This window comes from Mustela nigripes, unplaced genomic scaffold, assembly GCF_022355385.1.
Source record: "Mustela nigripes isolate SB6536 unplaced genomic scaffold, MUSNIG.SB6536 HiC_scaffold_20, whole genome shotgun sequence".
In the NCBI taxonomy this organism is placed as follows: Eukaryota; Metazoa; Chordata; class Mammalia; order Carnivora; family Mustelidae; genus Mustela; species Mustela nigripes.
Window position 1 is genome coordinate 1,670,694 of NW_026739436.1, and position 15,474 is coordinate 1,686,167.

A 15,474-nucleotide genomic window follows, 5' to 3' on the forward strand; every position below is an offset into this window, starting at 1 on the left:
GCACAGCAAGAGCTTCCAAGGAAAGCTGACTTGTTTGCTGCTTCCTTAAGCAGCTGTCCTGTGCAGCCCCCACAGGGTGTCTTGTGACTAGTGACCATCAGTACCACCATCAGCAGGTCCACTCTGTCTCTAAAGGAGTTGAACTATACTCAGGGCTACAAGGGATTTCAGCAAAGACCCAACCAGAGGCTAAAGGAAGAGGCAGCTGGGTCATTCACAGAGGCAGAACTGTGTTAGAAGTAGCTGTCTTTAGAGGGCAGGCTGAATCCAACATTACATGTTCGTTTGCTATCAACATGTACTGAAACCAAGACACCACTTCACATCTCTCAGGATGGCTGAAATTAACAACACAGGAAATGACAGATGTTGGTGACTAATGCAGAAAAAGGGGAACCTTCTTACACCATTGGTAGGAATGCAAACTTGTACAACCACTCTGGAAAACAGTGTGGAGATTCCTCAAAAGATTAAAAATAGAACTACTCTACAATCAAACAGCTGCACTACTGGATGTTTACCCTAATGATACAAAAATGCAGATTCAAAGGGGGTACATACACCTTAGTATTTATAGCAGCATTTTCAATAATAGCCCAACTACAGAGAGAGCCCAAATGGGCACTGACTGTTGAGTGCATAAAGAAGATGTGGTATGTATATAGAATGGAATATTACTCAGCCATCAAAAATAATGAAATCTTACCATTTGCAATAATATGGATCAGGCTAAAGTGTATTACACTAAGGGAAATAAGTCAGTCAGAGAAAGACAAATACCATATGATTTCACTCATATGTGGAATTTAAGAAAGAAAACAGAAGAACATATGGGAAGCAGGAAAAGAAAAAAGGAGATAAGCTAACCATAAGAAACACTTAATGATAGAGAATACACTGAGGGTTGGTGGAGGTGAGTGGGGAATGGGTTAGATGGATGGTGGGCATTAAAGAGGGCAGCTGTGGTGAGCAGTGGGTATTGTATGTAAGTGATGAACCACTAAATTCTACTTCTGAAAACATTATCACGTTGTATGTTAACTAACTAGAATTTAAATAAAAATTTGTAATGGAAAAAATATTTCAATAACAGATATTTATAGATATTAGAATTTAAAACTATTCACTATAAATGCAACTAGATCCTGATATCTTCTGTGTTCTCCAATGCCTGGCCACAGATGTCCAAAATGATATTTTTATTTTATTCTCACATTTTGACTTGAAATCATTTAAGAACTAAAGCTGCCCTTTTCTGTGAAGCCCTATAAACTAAATATAAACTATAAACTAAAAAAGCCCTATAAATTAAATATAAATGACTTTATGTAAAGAGATTATCACAATAGCTACATGCATAGACACTCTTTGTGCCTACTGCTCAGTCTGACACTCCAACCAAAGTTTATCAGAGATATTTGCATTATAAACTTGTAAAGAAAGCAAATAACATTGCTTTCTTTAGAATGCAAATGACTGCTTTCTTTAGATTCTGGTGTTTATATATTATAAAGTATATAAAGTAGGAGAAACCTTCCAAGAAGTACCACCTGACTCAGACTTAATCTGCATTATATACAACACTGGACAGACTGACCATTGTATTTCTATAAACTTAGATGATAATGTACTAAGAAAGGCCCCAGGGAACAATGGAAAACTTAGTGGCAGTTTGTCCAACATGCCAAAACTTCCACGTACTCACAAACCATGCTTTTGTGGAAGGGCAAAAAAAAAACAATAGATATCTATCAAAGACGCTACATGAGGAGTGACTTGGGGGAGTCAGTCACCTTGTAAATCGAGCATTACCGAACTACCCAGAAGACTCTGAGGTAACTATGTGTCAATGGCCTTCTTTATTAATTGCAGAGACCCCCCAAAGCACAGCTCTTCTAATTAGTGGAAAATCATTCAAGACTCATGTAATTCATATAAATGTTCAATTACTGCCTTCATACACAAACTTATGGATAATTAGATTCATTTAAATGTCATGCTAGGAGCAGAAACTTTTCTAAATACAATTAGAATTCATCCCACTGGAGGAAAGTGGGCCTTATGAGACAATCAGTTTTTTTTTTTTAAACCTTGACAGTTATTTTTTATTTTGTTTTGTTTTTTGTTTGTTTGTTTGTTTTGACAGTTATTTTTATTTACTTATTTTAAAATTCTATTTATGTATTTATTTTGGCTAGGTACTTTTAAAAGACCTATTTTTTATTTTTTTATTTCCTTTCAGTGTTCCAGAATTCGGTGTTCATGCACCACACCCAGTGCTCCATGCAATACGTGCCTACCACAATACCCACCACCAGGCTCACCCAACCTCCCACCCCACACCCCTACAAAACCCTCAGTTAGTTCCTCAGAGTCCACAGTCTCTCATGGTTCGACTCCCACTCCAATTTCTGCAAACTCCCTTCTCCTCTCCATCTCCCTATGTCCTCTGTGTTATTCCTTGTGCTCCACAAATAAGCGAAACCCTATGATAATTGACTCTCTCTGCTTGGCTTATTTCACTCAGCATAATCTCTTCCAGTCCCATCCATGTTGATACAAAAAATTGGATATTCGTCCTTTCTGGTGGAGGCTTAATACTCCATAGTATATATGGACCACATCTTCCTTATCCATTCGTCTGTTGAAGGGCATCTTGCTTCTTTCCACAGTTTGGTGACTGTGGCCATTGCTGTTATGAACATTGGGGCACAGATGGCCCTTCTTTTCACTACATCCGCACCTTTGGGGTAAATACCCAGTCGTGCAATTGCAGGGTCATAGGGAAGTTCTATTTTTAGTTTCTTAAGGAATCTCCACACTTTGGAGAACATTGGCTGCACCAATTTGCAATTCCCACCAACGGTGCAAGAGGGTTCCCCTTTCTCCACATCTTCTCCAACACACGTTGTTTCCTGTTTTGCTAATTGTGGCCATTCTAACTGGTATAAGGTAGTATGTCAATGTCGTTTTGATTTGAATCTCCCTGATGGCTAGTGATGATGAACATGTTTTCATGTGTCTGTTAGCCATTTGTATGTCTCCATTGGAGACGTGTTTTTTCATGTCTCCTGACTTTTTTTTTTTTTTTTTTTGGACACAGTTATCTCTTTTGTGTGTGTTGAGTTTGAGGAGTTCTTTATAGATCCTGGATATCAGCCCTTTGTCTGTATTGTCATTTGTGAATATCTTCTCCCATTCTGTGGGTTGCCTCTTTGTTTTGTTGACTGTTTCCTTTGCTGTGCAGAAGCTTTTGATCTTGATGAAGTCCCAAAAGTTCATTTTCACTTTTGTTTCCTTTGCCTTTGGAAACATATCTTGAAAGAGGTTGTTGTGGCCGATGTCAAGGTGGTTACTGCCTATGATCTTCTCTAGATCTCATGGATTCCTGCCTCACGTTGAGGGCTTTTATCCATTTTGAGTTTATCCTTGTGTATGGTGTAAGAGAATGGTTGAGTTTCATTCTTCTACACGTAGCTGTTCAATTTTCCCAGCACCACTTATTGAAGAGACTATTTTGTTTCACTGGATATTTTTTCCTGCTTTGTCACAGATGAGTTGACCATAGAGTTGAGGGTCCACATCTGAGCTCTCTACTCTGTTACACTGGTCTATTTGCCTGTTTTTGTGCCAGTACCATGCTGTCTTGGTGTGATCACAGCTTTGTAGTAAAGCTTGAAATCAGCAATGTGATGCCCCCAGTTTTGTTTTTCTTTTTCAACATCTTAGCAATTCAGGATCTCTTCTGGTTCCATACAAATTTTAGGATTGTTTGCTCCAGCTCTTTGAAAAATGCTGGTGGAAGTTTGATTGGGATGGTATAGAAAGTATAGATTGCTCTTGGCGGTATAGACATTTTAACAATGTTTATTCTTCCGATCCATGAGCATGGAATGGTCTTCCATCTTTTCATGTCTTCTTCAATTACTTTGATGAGTTTTCTGTAGTTCCTCGAGCACAGATCCTTTAACCTCTTTGGTTAGGTTCATTCCCAGGTATCTTATGGTTCTTGGTGCTATAGTAAATGGAATCGATTCTCTAATTTCCCTTTCGGTATTTTCATCATTAGTTTATAAGAAAACAGCTGATTTCTGTACATTGATTTTGTAATCTGCCACATTACTTAATTGTTGTATGAGTTCTAGCACTTTGGGGGTGGAGTCTTTTGGGTTTTCCGTTTAAAGTATCATGTCAGCTGTGAAGAGAGAGAGTTTGACTTCTTCATTGCCCATCTGAATACCTTTTATTTCTCTTTGTTGTCTGATTGCTGTTGCTAGGTCTTCTAACACTATGTTGATTAAGAGTGCTGAGAGTGGGTATTCTTGTCGTGTTCCTGATCTCAAGCGAGTGATTTCAAAAGCTGTCAGCTTTTCCGCACTGAGGATGATATTTGCTGTGGGTTTTTCATAGATAGATTTGATGAAGGTGAGGAATGTTCCCTCTATCCCTATACTTTGAAGCGTTTTAATCAGGAACAGGTTTTGCATCTTGGCAAATGTTTATTTTCCATCAATTGAGAGGACCATGTTGTTCTTGTCTCTTGTCTTATTGATTTGTTAATCACATTGATTTCTGAATGTTGGACCACCCTTGCAACCCAGGAATAAATCCCACCTTGTGTTGGTGGATAATCATTTTAATGTACTGTTTGTTCCTATTAGCTAGGATCTTGTTGAGAATATTAGCATCCATATTCATCAGGGATATTGGATCTGAAAAGATCTGAAAATTTCCTTTTTGTTGGAGTCTTTGTCTGGCTTGGGGATCAGGGTAATGCTGGCCTTGTAAAGAGTCTGGAAGTTTTCTTTCTGCTTCAACTTTGTGAAACAACTTCAGGAGAATAGGTGTCATTTCATCTTAGAAAGTTTGGTAGAATTCCCCAGGGAATCCGTCAGGTCCTGGGCTCTAGTTTTGGGGCAGGTTTTTGATCACTGCTTCAATCTTTTTAGTAGATACCAGTCTATTCATGTTGTCAATTTCTTCCTGGTTCAATTTTGGGAGTTCATAGGTTTCCAGGATTGCATCCATTTCATCTAGGTTGCTTAAATTATTGGCATATAACTGTTGTGAATTATTTATGATGATTGTTGCTATTTCCTTGGGATTAGTCATGATCTCTCCGTTTTCATTCATAATTTTATTAATCCTGGCCTTCTCTCTTTTCTTTTGGTTTAGTTTGGCCAATGGTTTATCAATCTTGTTGATTCTTAAACAAACAAACAAACAAACAAACAAACAACAAAACCAGCTTCCAGTTTCATTGATGCGTTCTACTGTATCTCTAGTGTCTATCTTATTGATCTCTCCTCTAATCTTGATTATTTCCCTTCTTGTGTGTGGAGTTGGCTTAATTTGTTGTTGATTATCTAGTTTTATAAGGTGTAGAGACAGCTAATATATTCTGGATTTTTCAATATTTTTGAGGGAGTCTTGGATGGCTATGTATTTCCCCCTTAGGACTGCCTTTGCTCTATCCTATAGGTTTTGGACCGAGGTGTCTTCATTCTCATTGGCTTCCATGAATTGTTTCAGTTCTTCTTGGATTTCCTGGTTGGTCCAACCATTCTTAAACAAGGTGGTCTTTAGTTTTCAGGTGTTTGAATTCCTTCCAAACTTTTCATTGTGGTTGAGCTCCAATTTCAAAGCACTGTGATCTGAGAATATTCAGGGAATAACCTCAATCTTTGGTATCAGTTGAGCCCTGATTTGTGACCTATATTTGATCTATTATGGAGATGGTTCATGTGCACTCAAGAAAAATGAGTATTCTGTTGTTTTAGGGTGGAATGTTCTATATATATCTATGAGGTCCATCTGGTTCAATGCTCTTGATTCTTTATTGACTTTCTGCTTGGATGATCTATTACTGAGAGTGGCATGTTAAGATCAACTACTATGAATGTATTCCTAACAATATGACTCTTTATCTCGATTAACAGTTTTCTTGTGTAATTGGCTGCTCCCATATTGGGGACATAAATATTTACAATTGTTAGATCTTCTTGGTGGATAGTCCCTTTGAGAATGATTTAGTGTCCTTCTGTATCTCTGAGTACAGTCCTTAGTTTAAGATCTAATATATCTGATATGAGAATTGCTACCCCGGCCTTCTTTTGAGGCCCATTGGCATGAAAGATGCTTCTCCATCCCTTCACTTTCAGTCTGGATGTATCCTTAGGTTCAAAATGGGTCTCTTGTAGACAACATATGGATGGGTCCTGTCGTTTTTTTCTCATCTGCAACCCTGTGTCATTTTATGGGCACATTTAGGCCATTCACATTGAGAGTGGTTATTGAGCGATACATTTTTATTAACAGCGTGTTATCTGTGAAGTCATGTTTCTGTAGATTGTCTCCATATATTTCATTCAATGATATTCTTAGGGTTTTTCCTCTTTTATAGAACTGCCCCCTTAATATTTCCTGCAGTGTCAGCTTGGTGGCCACATACTCTTTTAAGCCTTGCCAATCTTGGAAACTCTATCTCTCCATCCATTTTGAATGTTAGTCTTGCTGGATAAAGTATTCTTGGCTGCATGTTCTTCTCACTTAGAGCCCTGAATATATCTTGCCAGCCCTTTCTGGCATACCTGGTCTCTGTCGACAGGTGTGACATTATTCTGCTGGGCTTTCCTCTGTACATAGGGAGCTTCTTAGTCCTAGCTGCTTTCAAGAGGGTCTGCCTACAATTATAATTCTTCATTCTTACTATTAGGTGTCTCAAGGATTTCGAGAATCTAAAATCTTGGGGGGAAACTGTCTTGCTGGATAAAGTATTCTTGGCTGCATGTTCCTTTCACTTATTGCCCTGAATGTATCTTGCTAGGCCTTTCTGGCTTGCCAGGTTTCTGTGGAGATGTCTGATATTATTCTGATAGGCCTTCCCTGTACATAAGCAATCTCTTCCCCTTAGCTGCTTTCAAGAGCTTCTGTCTAAAATTATGATTCATCAGTTTCACAATCAGGTGTCTTGAGGTCTTTCTAGACTCTGCTATCTTGGGTGTGACCTTTCTGCTTCTAGGACCCAAATGCTCGTTCCATTCTTCAGATTGAGAAAATTTTCCTGGAGAGTTTGCTCAAGTATATCCTCTAGTTTTCTTTCTTTATCCTCCCTTTCAGGCATTCCAATAATTCTGACGTTGGAATGTTTCATGGCCTCATTTATTTCCCTGATTCTGTTTTCATGGCTTCTAAGGTGTTTGTTCCAGGACTCATCCTGATCCTTTTTCTCTATCAGTTTGTCCTCTAGATGACTAATTCTATCTTCTACCTCAGTTAGCCTACCTGCTAGAGAATTTAGATTAGATTGGAACTCATTGATAGCATTGTTAACATCTTCCCTGGTGGCTTTTACCTCTGCCATAACCAATTCCATTTTGTCATTAATGGCTTCTCCAACCTAGTCATTGACTGGATAATTGTCAGCCTGAATTCCTTTTCTGAACTACTGTTTATGTCCATATTCAATAGCTCTGATGGAGAAGGCATAGTCTCTGAAGTTTTCCTCTGTTGGGCATTCCTCCTCCTTGTAATTTTGGTGAGAGATGGATGAAGGGATGTGTAGCTGAATATCAGCTGTGGTGCAGGCAGAGTGCACCCTGGGATGCTTCTGAGCAATTGGGAGTCTCCACCAAAAAGAGAAAAAAGAAAAAAAAAGAGAGAGATAGGAAAAAAATAAGAGAGAGAGAGAAGACCCAGCCTGAATGGACCCCAAAATAAGATTTATTTAGGCTTAATATTTATTTTGTTTGTACACTTTATAAAGTATACAAACAAAAACAGACACATGAAAAGACTGACAAAAGTAAATGACAAGAGGGGGTGTCCGGGTGGGATCAGTGGGTTAAAGCCTCTGCCTTTAGCTCAGGTCATGGTCCCAGGGTCCTTGGATCAAGGCCCGCATTAGTTCTCTGCCTGGCAGGAAGCCTGCTTCCCTCCCAATCTCTCTGCCTGCTTCTCTGCCTACTTGTGATCTTTGTCTGTCAAATAAATAAATAAAATCTTAAATAAATAAATAAATAAAATAAAAATACTAAAAAAAAGGAGTGAATGACAAGAGAAAAAAGTAATCCAGCCAAAATGAACCCCAAGTATGAGATTGTACACCACCAGAACAACAACAACAACAAAAATACACAGAAACACTGAAAGAAGAAAAGGTGGGAGGGTGGTTATAAATTCTCATTGTGGTTGAGGAAGGTTATTTTCATTCTTCCTGGATATATCTTGATATCTTTGTTAAAGGATTCAACTTTCCAGAGATAAGGGGACTTTAAAACTGGTTTATATATAGGTGTAGTATTGTTTGGGGAAAAAGGATTACCTTGAAGCTTATCTCTATATGAATTTTAAGAAAAATGGAAAAGCAAAATCAAAACAAAACAACACAGTCATATGTATCAAAAATTTCAAGTTAAGAGGTTATTATGGAATTTGATGTACTGAACCTCTCATTGTGATGGTAAATAAGTTTAAAAAAAGGATAAAAAAATTAAAAAGGATAATAGTGCAAATGAATTAAAAATAAGACTTGTCTCAGGGCATCTGATGCCTCTGTGTGTTAAAGCCTCTGCCTTCGGCTCAGGTCATGATCCCAGGGTCATGGGATCGTGTCCCGCATTGGGCTCTCTGCTCAGTGTGGATCCTGTTTCCTCCTCTCTCTCTCTCTCTCTGACTGCTTGTGCTCTCTGTCTGTCAAACAAATAAATAAAATCTTTAAAAAAATAAAAAACAAAAAGAAAAATAAGTCTTGTCTCTATGAAATATGCGGGTTGTAGGACCATATCAGCAGCGTAATTTCTTCTTTTCCTCTGATATTGGGGTTTTACAGTTTTTTTAAAAAAATGATTTTATTTATTTGTTTGACAGAGAGAGAGAGAGATCACAAGTAGGTAGAGCAGCAGGCAGGGGTTGGGAAGCAGTCTCCCCACTGAGCAGAGAGCCCAATGCGGGGCATGATCCTAGGATCCTGAGACCAGGACCTGAGCCAAAGGCAGAGGCTTAACCCACTGAGCCACCCAGGTGCCCCAGGGTTTTATGGTTTTATGGTGACCCTGTGGTGGTTGTTCTTTTGTTTTGTTTTGGTTTGGTTTGGTTTGGTTTTGCTGGCTTTCTGGGGGAGGGACCTGCTGCATGTGTTTTCAGGCAGTCTTATTAGAGTTGAGTCCTCCTGCCCTTGTCATGGGGCTGGGCTCTGAGGAAACCAGTTTTTCAGACTTTTGTTCTCTGGACATTCCCCCCCCCCCCCTTGGCAGCTTTTGGAGTTTCTTCAGTTCTTTGGAGTTTTAAAGGAAAGCAAATTGCACCCCAACCTTGTCTCAGAGAAATGGCTCAGTCTATTCCCATTTGGGAGGTCCAGAGCACAGACTCTCCTCTGCCACCTCCCACAGCAGAGTGTGTCCCCAGCCACAGTCTCAGGGGTTGAAGGAGCTCCTGCTTGTACCCCAGTGCTACTAAACCTGCAAGCAGTATTAGTCCAGAGTACTGGCATCCAGTGGCAGTTTTTGCTGCAGCTCTCTGGGCAGGTCCAGGGCTGGGAGTGTTTAGACTCTTGTTTGTCCTAGAGAGCACTGGCTAGCACCCAAATGGACCTGTGTGGAGTGCAACTCAGACTCTGGTTGCACAGTGTGTGTGCAGAGTGCAAAAGGCTGTGGTTCTAGAAAGTGCCAGCTGGCATCCACACAAGACACTCTCATGTGTGCTGCCACCCAGACACTCTCAAATGTGCCAGCAGCTCAGGGACCATGGCCTGGATGCTTTGCCACTCTTTCTCTGGCAGGGCACCAGTGGTGACTGTCCTGGGTCTGTGGGCTTAAGCCTGTGCCCCTAACTGCCTGGTTCCACCAATTTCCCCTTAAGATATTTTGATATTTTTGAGTGCTTTCAAGTGGACTCCAAGTTAATGCTGGTGCCCAATCATAGGGCACTCTCGTATTGGGGTATTATTTTTCTTGGGTCACTTCTCGTGGCTTCATCCCTCTTTTGTTTATCTTATGATATCAGTCAGAGGTTCTCACTCCACTTTGCCTAACTACTGACTTCTACCCCCGTAGAGATCCAGAAGTGTATAATTCTAATCTCAGGCTGATTTCATGTGTGTTCAGAGTGATCTGGTTGATAATCAGCTCACTCTAGGGGACCAGTTAAAACAGTGTCTCACACTCCTCTGCCATATTGCCCCCCTCGCCTCATGTCACCAACTGAGGTGATGATTCTTACTGAATTCCAATTATCCACTACCATCTACAAATCTATGCAAAATATATGGTTATGCCATAAATAGCAATGAAGCCCTGAATCCACTCCAAGTTGGCATACAATAGCTATCTTACACAAAGTAAGATATATAGAAAAAGGAAGATTCTGTTGGGAAAGTTTCAAAACATCTCTGTAATAGTTTTGATTAATGTAAACACTTCTGTAATATTTTTTGATTAATTTTGTTACCAGACTACATTTCCTCATAACTCTACTGCTATATGTTGTAATGCTAATTTACACCTCAAATTGAATTGCCTGACTCTAACAAAAATTATACTAATATTAGTATCAATAGCCAAATATTTTGGGAGATAGAACTATCAGAAGATATAATATCCATGGAAACTAATTTCCCAGACAAATTGTTTCACATAACAGAAAATTTTCCATTTTACACCAACCAGCTCAAACATATTACAAAGCACGAATAAATATAGATAAAGAAGACAAAGGTACTGAAATACTCAAATTAACTTAAGATGATCAAAATGCTTCTAATGGATTTCTTTTTAGGGTCTGCTGTTGTCTTTCTAATTATGTACTTAATCTCCATTGGTTAATTGTCATTAACTGGAATTTTATTACTATTTCTGCATTTATGGTATAAATGTCACCCAAAAAATGTAAAGGTAAAACTCAGCATAAAGCAGACATACAATGTTTGCACAGCAATTTAATCTCCTTAAGAAAAATAAATGTCAGTTGTAATGTTCCTTATTAAAGGTCATACTGTTGACTTTCCACATAGACTCCTAGCTGATGTAAATAATGCATAGCACTGAGGGACATAATATACCCTGGACAGATAAGCAATCACCCAGGCATCTAGGGAAAAATAATGATCATTAAAGCTTTTGTTAGAAGATTATTAATCAAAGGAGGGAAACAATGAAAGAAGACTCTCTAAAGGCCTAAAATATAAGGGAAGGCATTTTAGATTTCTTCCCAAGTCAACATGACTGTATATAAACTCAAAAACAAAGCCAGGTTTATGGCACATCACACATGCATTACTTACCTGCTTTGTGAATGAGTAGTTTAAAGGAAAATCATCTTTTCTTTCAGATATCTTTCTTTCAGATATCTTTCAGATATGTGTTAATACTCTCTACTGTCTGCATTCCTTAACAATAAAACCCTATGATTTTGCCTATAGGCTTATCTATAATCTTTTGATGTTTTTAGATGTAAAAACTATTTTTATAAATTCAGGCCAAATAAATGGTTGTGCCCTAATTAATGATAGAGCCATGAATCCATTATAACTTGGTGTACAATAGCTATGCCTACACAAGTAAAAATTGTTCATTCTCTGGAGGAATTTCTTCCTTGGGAAGAAAATGTTTCCCAGACAGTAATCTTAACTTAAGCTCAAATAAAACTCTCTTACTTTCAGAGATTCTAATATATTTGTTCATTTTGTATCAACAATGGAAAGGCACAGGGTACTGGATAGCTAAAGCAAATTTGAGAATGATATGGAAATGGAGGAATCAGTCTACTAGATTTCAAGATTTACTATATAGCAAAGTATTTATAATAAGTATGGTAATAAAAACAACATGATATTAGCATAAGGACACTATTATTACTGAAGACAAAAACCCAGAAACAGGAAAACATAAATAGCCTAACTAATTTTTCATGAAGTTGCAGAAACAATTCAGTGTAGGAAAAACAGTCTTCCAACAAATGGTGCTAGACTAAGTCGAGATGTTTAAGTTCAAGCAAAAATAAGAGCCTTGACATCAATGTCACAAATATAAAAATTAACATAGATTGCATTGTGGACTTAGAATAATGCGAAGTCATGACACTCATAATAAAATTCATTTAGAAAAAAGTGATAGAAAATAGTCCTTGACTCAGGGCTAGGGGAAGAGTTCAGTTGTTACCAAAAATCTAAATCTTTATTATAAAACAAAACCTGATGAATTGAATTTAGTCAAAATTAAAAAAAAAAATCTTTGCCCTCTATAACACATTGTGAAATCATAAGCTACAACCGGGAGAAAATGTTTTCAAACTGTGCATCTGATAGACAGCTTGTATCTAATGAAAGAGATTAGGATATGCCATTTTAAAATGCCATTTGGCATACAGATCATCTTGAGTTAAAGGCTGTTAAGAAGGAACAACCATAGAAGAAGCTGTCCTCCCCGCTTTCTGCTTAAAAGCAAGGCTATTTTTCCCTTTTGTAAAGCAAATTTTCATTTGCAAAACTGCCCTTCCCTTTCAGAGGAAAAGAGAAACAACTCTGGAAACAATTATTATCAGCTGAGATTATTTGAGTAGAAATAACAAACTGTACTATACAACTCTTATTTATCAGCCATTTCTTAGTAAACTTTGCATCACTTACATTCCCTCAAAAATATTTCCTCTTCCTTTGTCAAATCTTTTCTTTACCACCCTTTGTTTTTTTTTTTTTAAAGATTTTATTTATTTATTTGACAGACAGAGATCACAAGTAGGCAGAGAAACAGGCAGAGGGAGAGGAGGAAGCAGGCTCCCTGCTGAGGGGAGAACCCTATGCAGGGCTCGATCCCAGGACCCTGGGATCATGACCTGAGCCCAAGGCAGAGGCTTTAACCCACTGAGCCACCCAGGCACCCCAATTTACCACCCTTTGTTAAAGTGAATCAGATAGAAGTCCCTAGGTCTGAAGTTCTCTTTGGGGTTTCACTGGTGTTTGTGATGTCCCTTGGATGTACACAAATAAACTTCCTTTCCTAATAATCTACCTTTTGTCAGCATTATTAACAGGTTCTAGTTACTGAATACAGAGGAAAAATTTTTCCTCCTTCCCCTAGAATGTATAAAGAGCTCTTAAATCTCTACAGTAAAAACACAAACAATCCAATTGGCAAATGTGCAACAGACTATACAGACATTTCATTAAAGAGGATATACAAATAGGAAACACATAAAAATAAGTTCAGAATTAATTAATATATCAGAACATGCATATTAAAATATCTAAAAGAAAAAGTAGTGATAATATCAAATGCTGGTGACACTGCAGAGAAATCACACATGCATGGGTAGTTGGCATGTAAAACAGTGCACTCATTATGCAAAGAGTTTGGTAGTTTCCTAAAAAACTATGCAATTATAATAAAACACTGCAAGTACACTGTTGGGCATGAAAACTTTTTTGAAAATTTTCTTTCACACGAAATCCATAAACCTGCTTAGCAACTAAACATTGAAATCATGCTGTGTTCTTCAGTTATGAATGGTGAATAGAAGACCATGGAATCCACTCAACGAAATGTCTTAATAGTTTCTCCATATAATCAGCTATAATTGGATAAATTGTCAGAGAATAGGGATTTTTTTAAAGCCAATCTCAAAAGGTAACACAGAATTTCATTCCATTTAAAAGGATTCTCAAAATGACAAAATCATAGAAATAAAGAAGAGATTGGTGATTGTTAAGACTTAGGTAGGAGGAGTAGAGTGAAGTGTGTGACTTTAAAAGCCAGGTGAGAGTCTTGGGGAAAAGAGTAATTCATATGCAGAGGCTTAAGAAATCCTATTCTGAGGACATACTGTTTTTTTTAATAAGATCTAAATTCTAAGTCAGTTTTAAGAAAAACTAGAAGAAAGGCATGTACAAGTTTCCTTCCAGAAGAACATGAAGGCAGTTTGACAGCACCAAAATACATAAAGATAGGGATACTTTTACTACATGGAGAGTAAAAAGTATAATAGTAAAAATAGAAGAAGATTAAATATGGGAAGACAATGAGCATAAAAAATTGCTAAGGCTGCCATATCATAAACTGGGTGGTGAAAAAACACAATTTAATTTCTCAGTTTTGGAGGTTAGAAGTTTGAGGTGTTGACAGAGCCATGCTTCTATAAACTCTTTAGGAAAGAATCCATTCCTAACTATTATAGCTTCTGGTGGGTCCCAGCAATTTCAGTCTTTAGCATGTAACCTCAGCACTCCAGTGTCTGTTTCTGTAATCACATGGCATTCTTCTTTACCTTTATTTGTGTCTATGTGTCCCAATTTCTCCTTTTCATAAGGACATTAGCCATCTTATCTGAGGGCCCATCCTAATAACCTCCTCCTAACAATATATCTTCTGTAAGATTTCCAAATAAGGTTACATTTTGAAGTTATGGATAGGATTTCAATGTCTATTTTAATTAGCAACAATCATGCCTCAGATAAACCTCATTGACTACAATACTGCCCTTCGCAAAGCATCAATGTCTCTTTTAAAGGAAAGCAAGCAATTCAACCTATACCACTGAAGGACTATCAGCCACTTCATTTGTTATTTTAAAATACTGACTTGCATCACTTAGGGAGAAATTGAAGGATACTGACAAAATTGCATAATTTGAAATAGAGTTTAAAAGAATGCCTCTGGATACTGGAGGGCAATAAATTATTAAGGAAACGAAGCAGAAAAAATGAGAAGGCTGCTATACATCCAGATGATGAGGATGATAGGTCAGAATGTTTATACTAGAATCTTCCCAATTTCATGTCTCTGCCTTTGACTTTAGTCATTAACATCTCTCATCCAGACTATTATACTGTTTCACCCGATTTCCTAATATCATATTTATTACCTCTCTATTAATATTTTCCTATTATTTTAAATCTTATTTTTCACTTTGTATGAAATATTTATCAACTTTGGTGTAGAACTTAAGCCATATCCATGTTGCTCTTGGTTTCATAGTTGATTAATCCATTTTGAATAAATCAGTAACACCATGAAAATTTTATCCAGTGTGTTATTCATAACCTAGGACAAACATATTTTCTTTTATTTTCTCCTTTGCCTTGATGTAACTTAAAAGCCTACCATAACCAAAAAGCTTTGAGAAGAGGCAAGAGAACAACATGCCAGTTAGCTGCTGGAAAATACTTTTCTGTGTTTACTAGCCTAAAAAATGGATAAATCTCCTCTTTAACAGTGAAGTGAATAACATGCCATAAAGGATTTAAGGCTTTCTCACAGTTTATCAACAAAAATTATTTCCACTGTAGGAAAACTTCTTTGTTTTGGGAGGATTATTTCTCTTCACTAGTAAATCTTCCTTCTGGAAAATTTAAAACTCATCCAAAACATTTATTTTAATGTAAAGCAACTACTGAAAACTCAGTGACATCTGAGCCTCCAGTAATCGCCTAATTTTTTCAACTATATTTATAACACTCCATAAATTTTACCTATTGATCAGTTG

General features: G+C 37.5%; 1 pseudogene; it reads right to left on the reverse strand.

Annotated features, from left to right (window-relative positions):
• Positions 1–14,353: 14,353 nt before the first annotated feature.
• Positions 14,354–14,481, reverse strand: LOC132008061 (U4 spliceosomal RNA; annotated as a pseudogene).
• Positions 14,482–15,474: the final 993 nt, after the last annotated feature.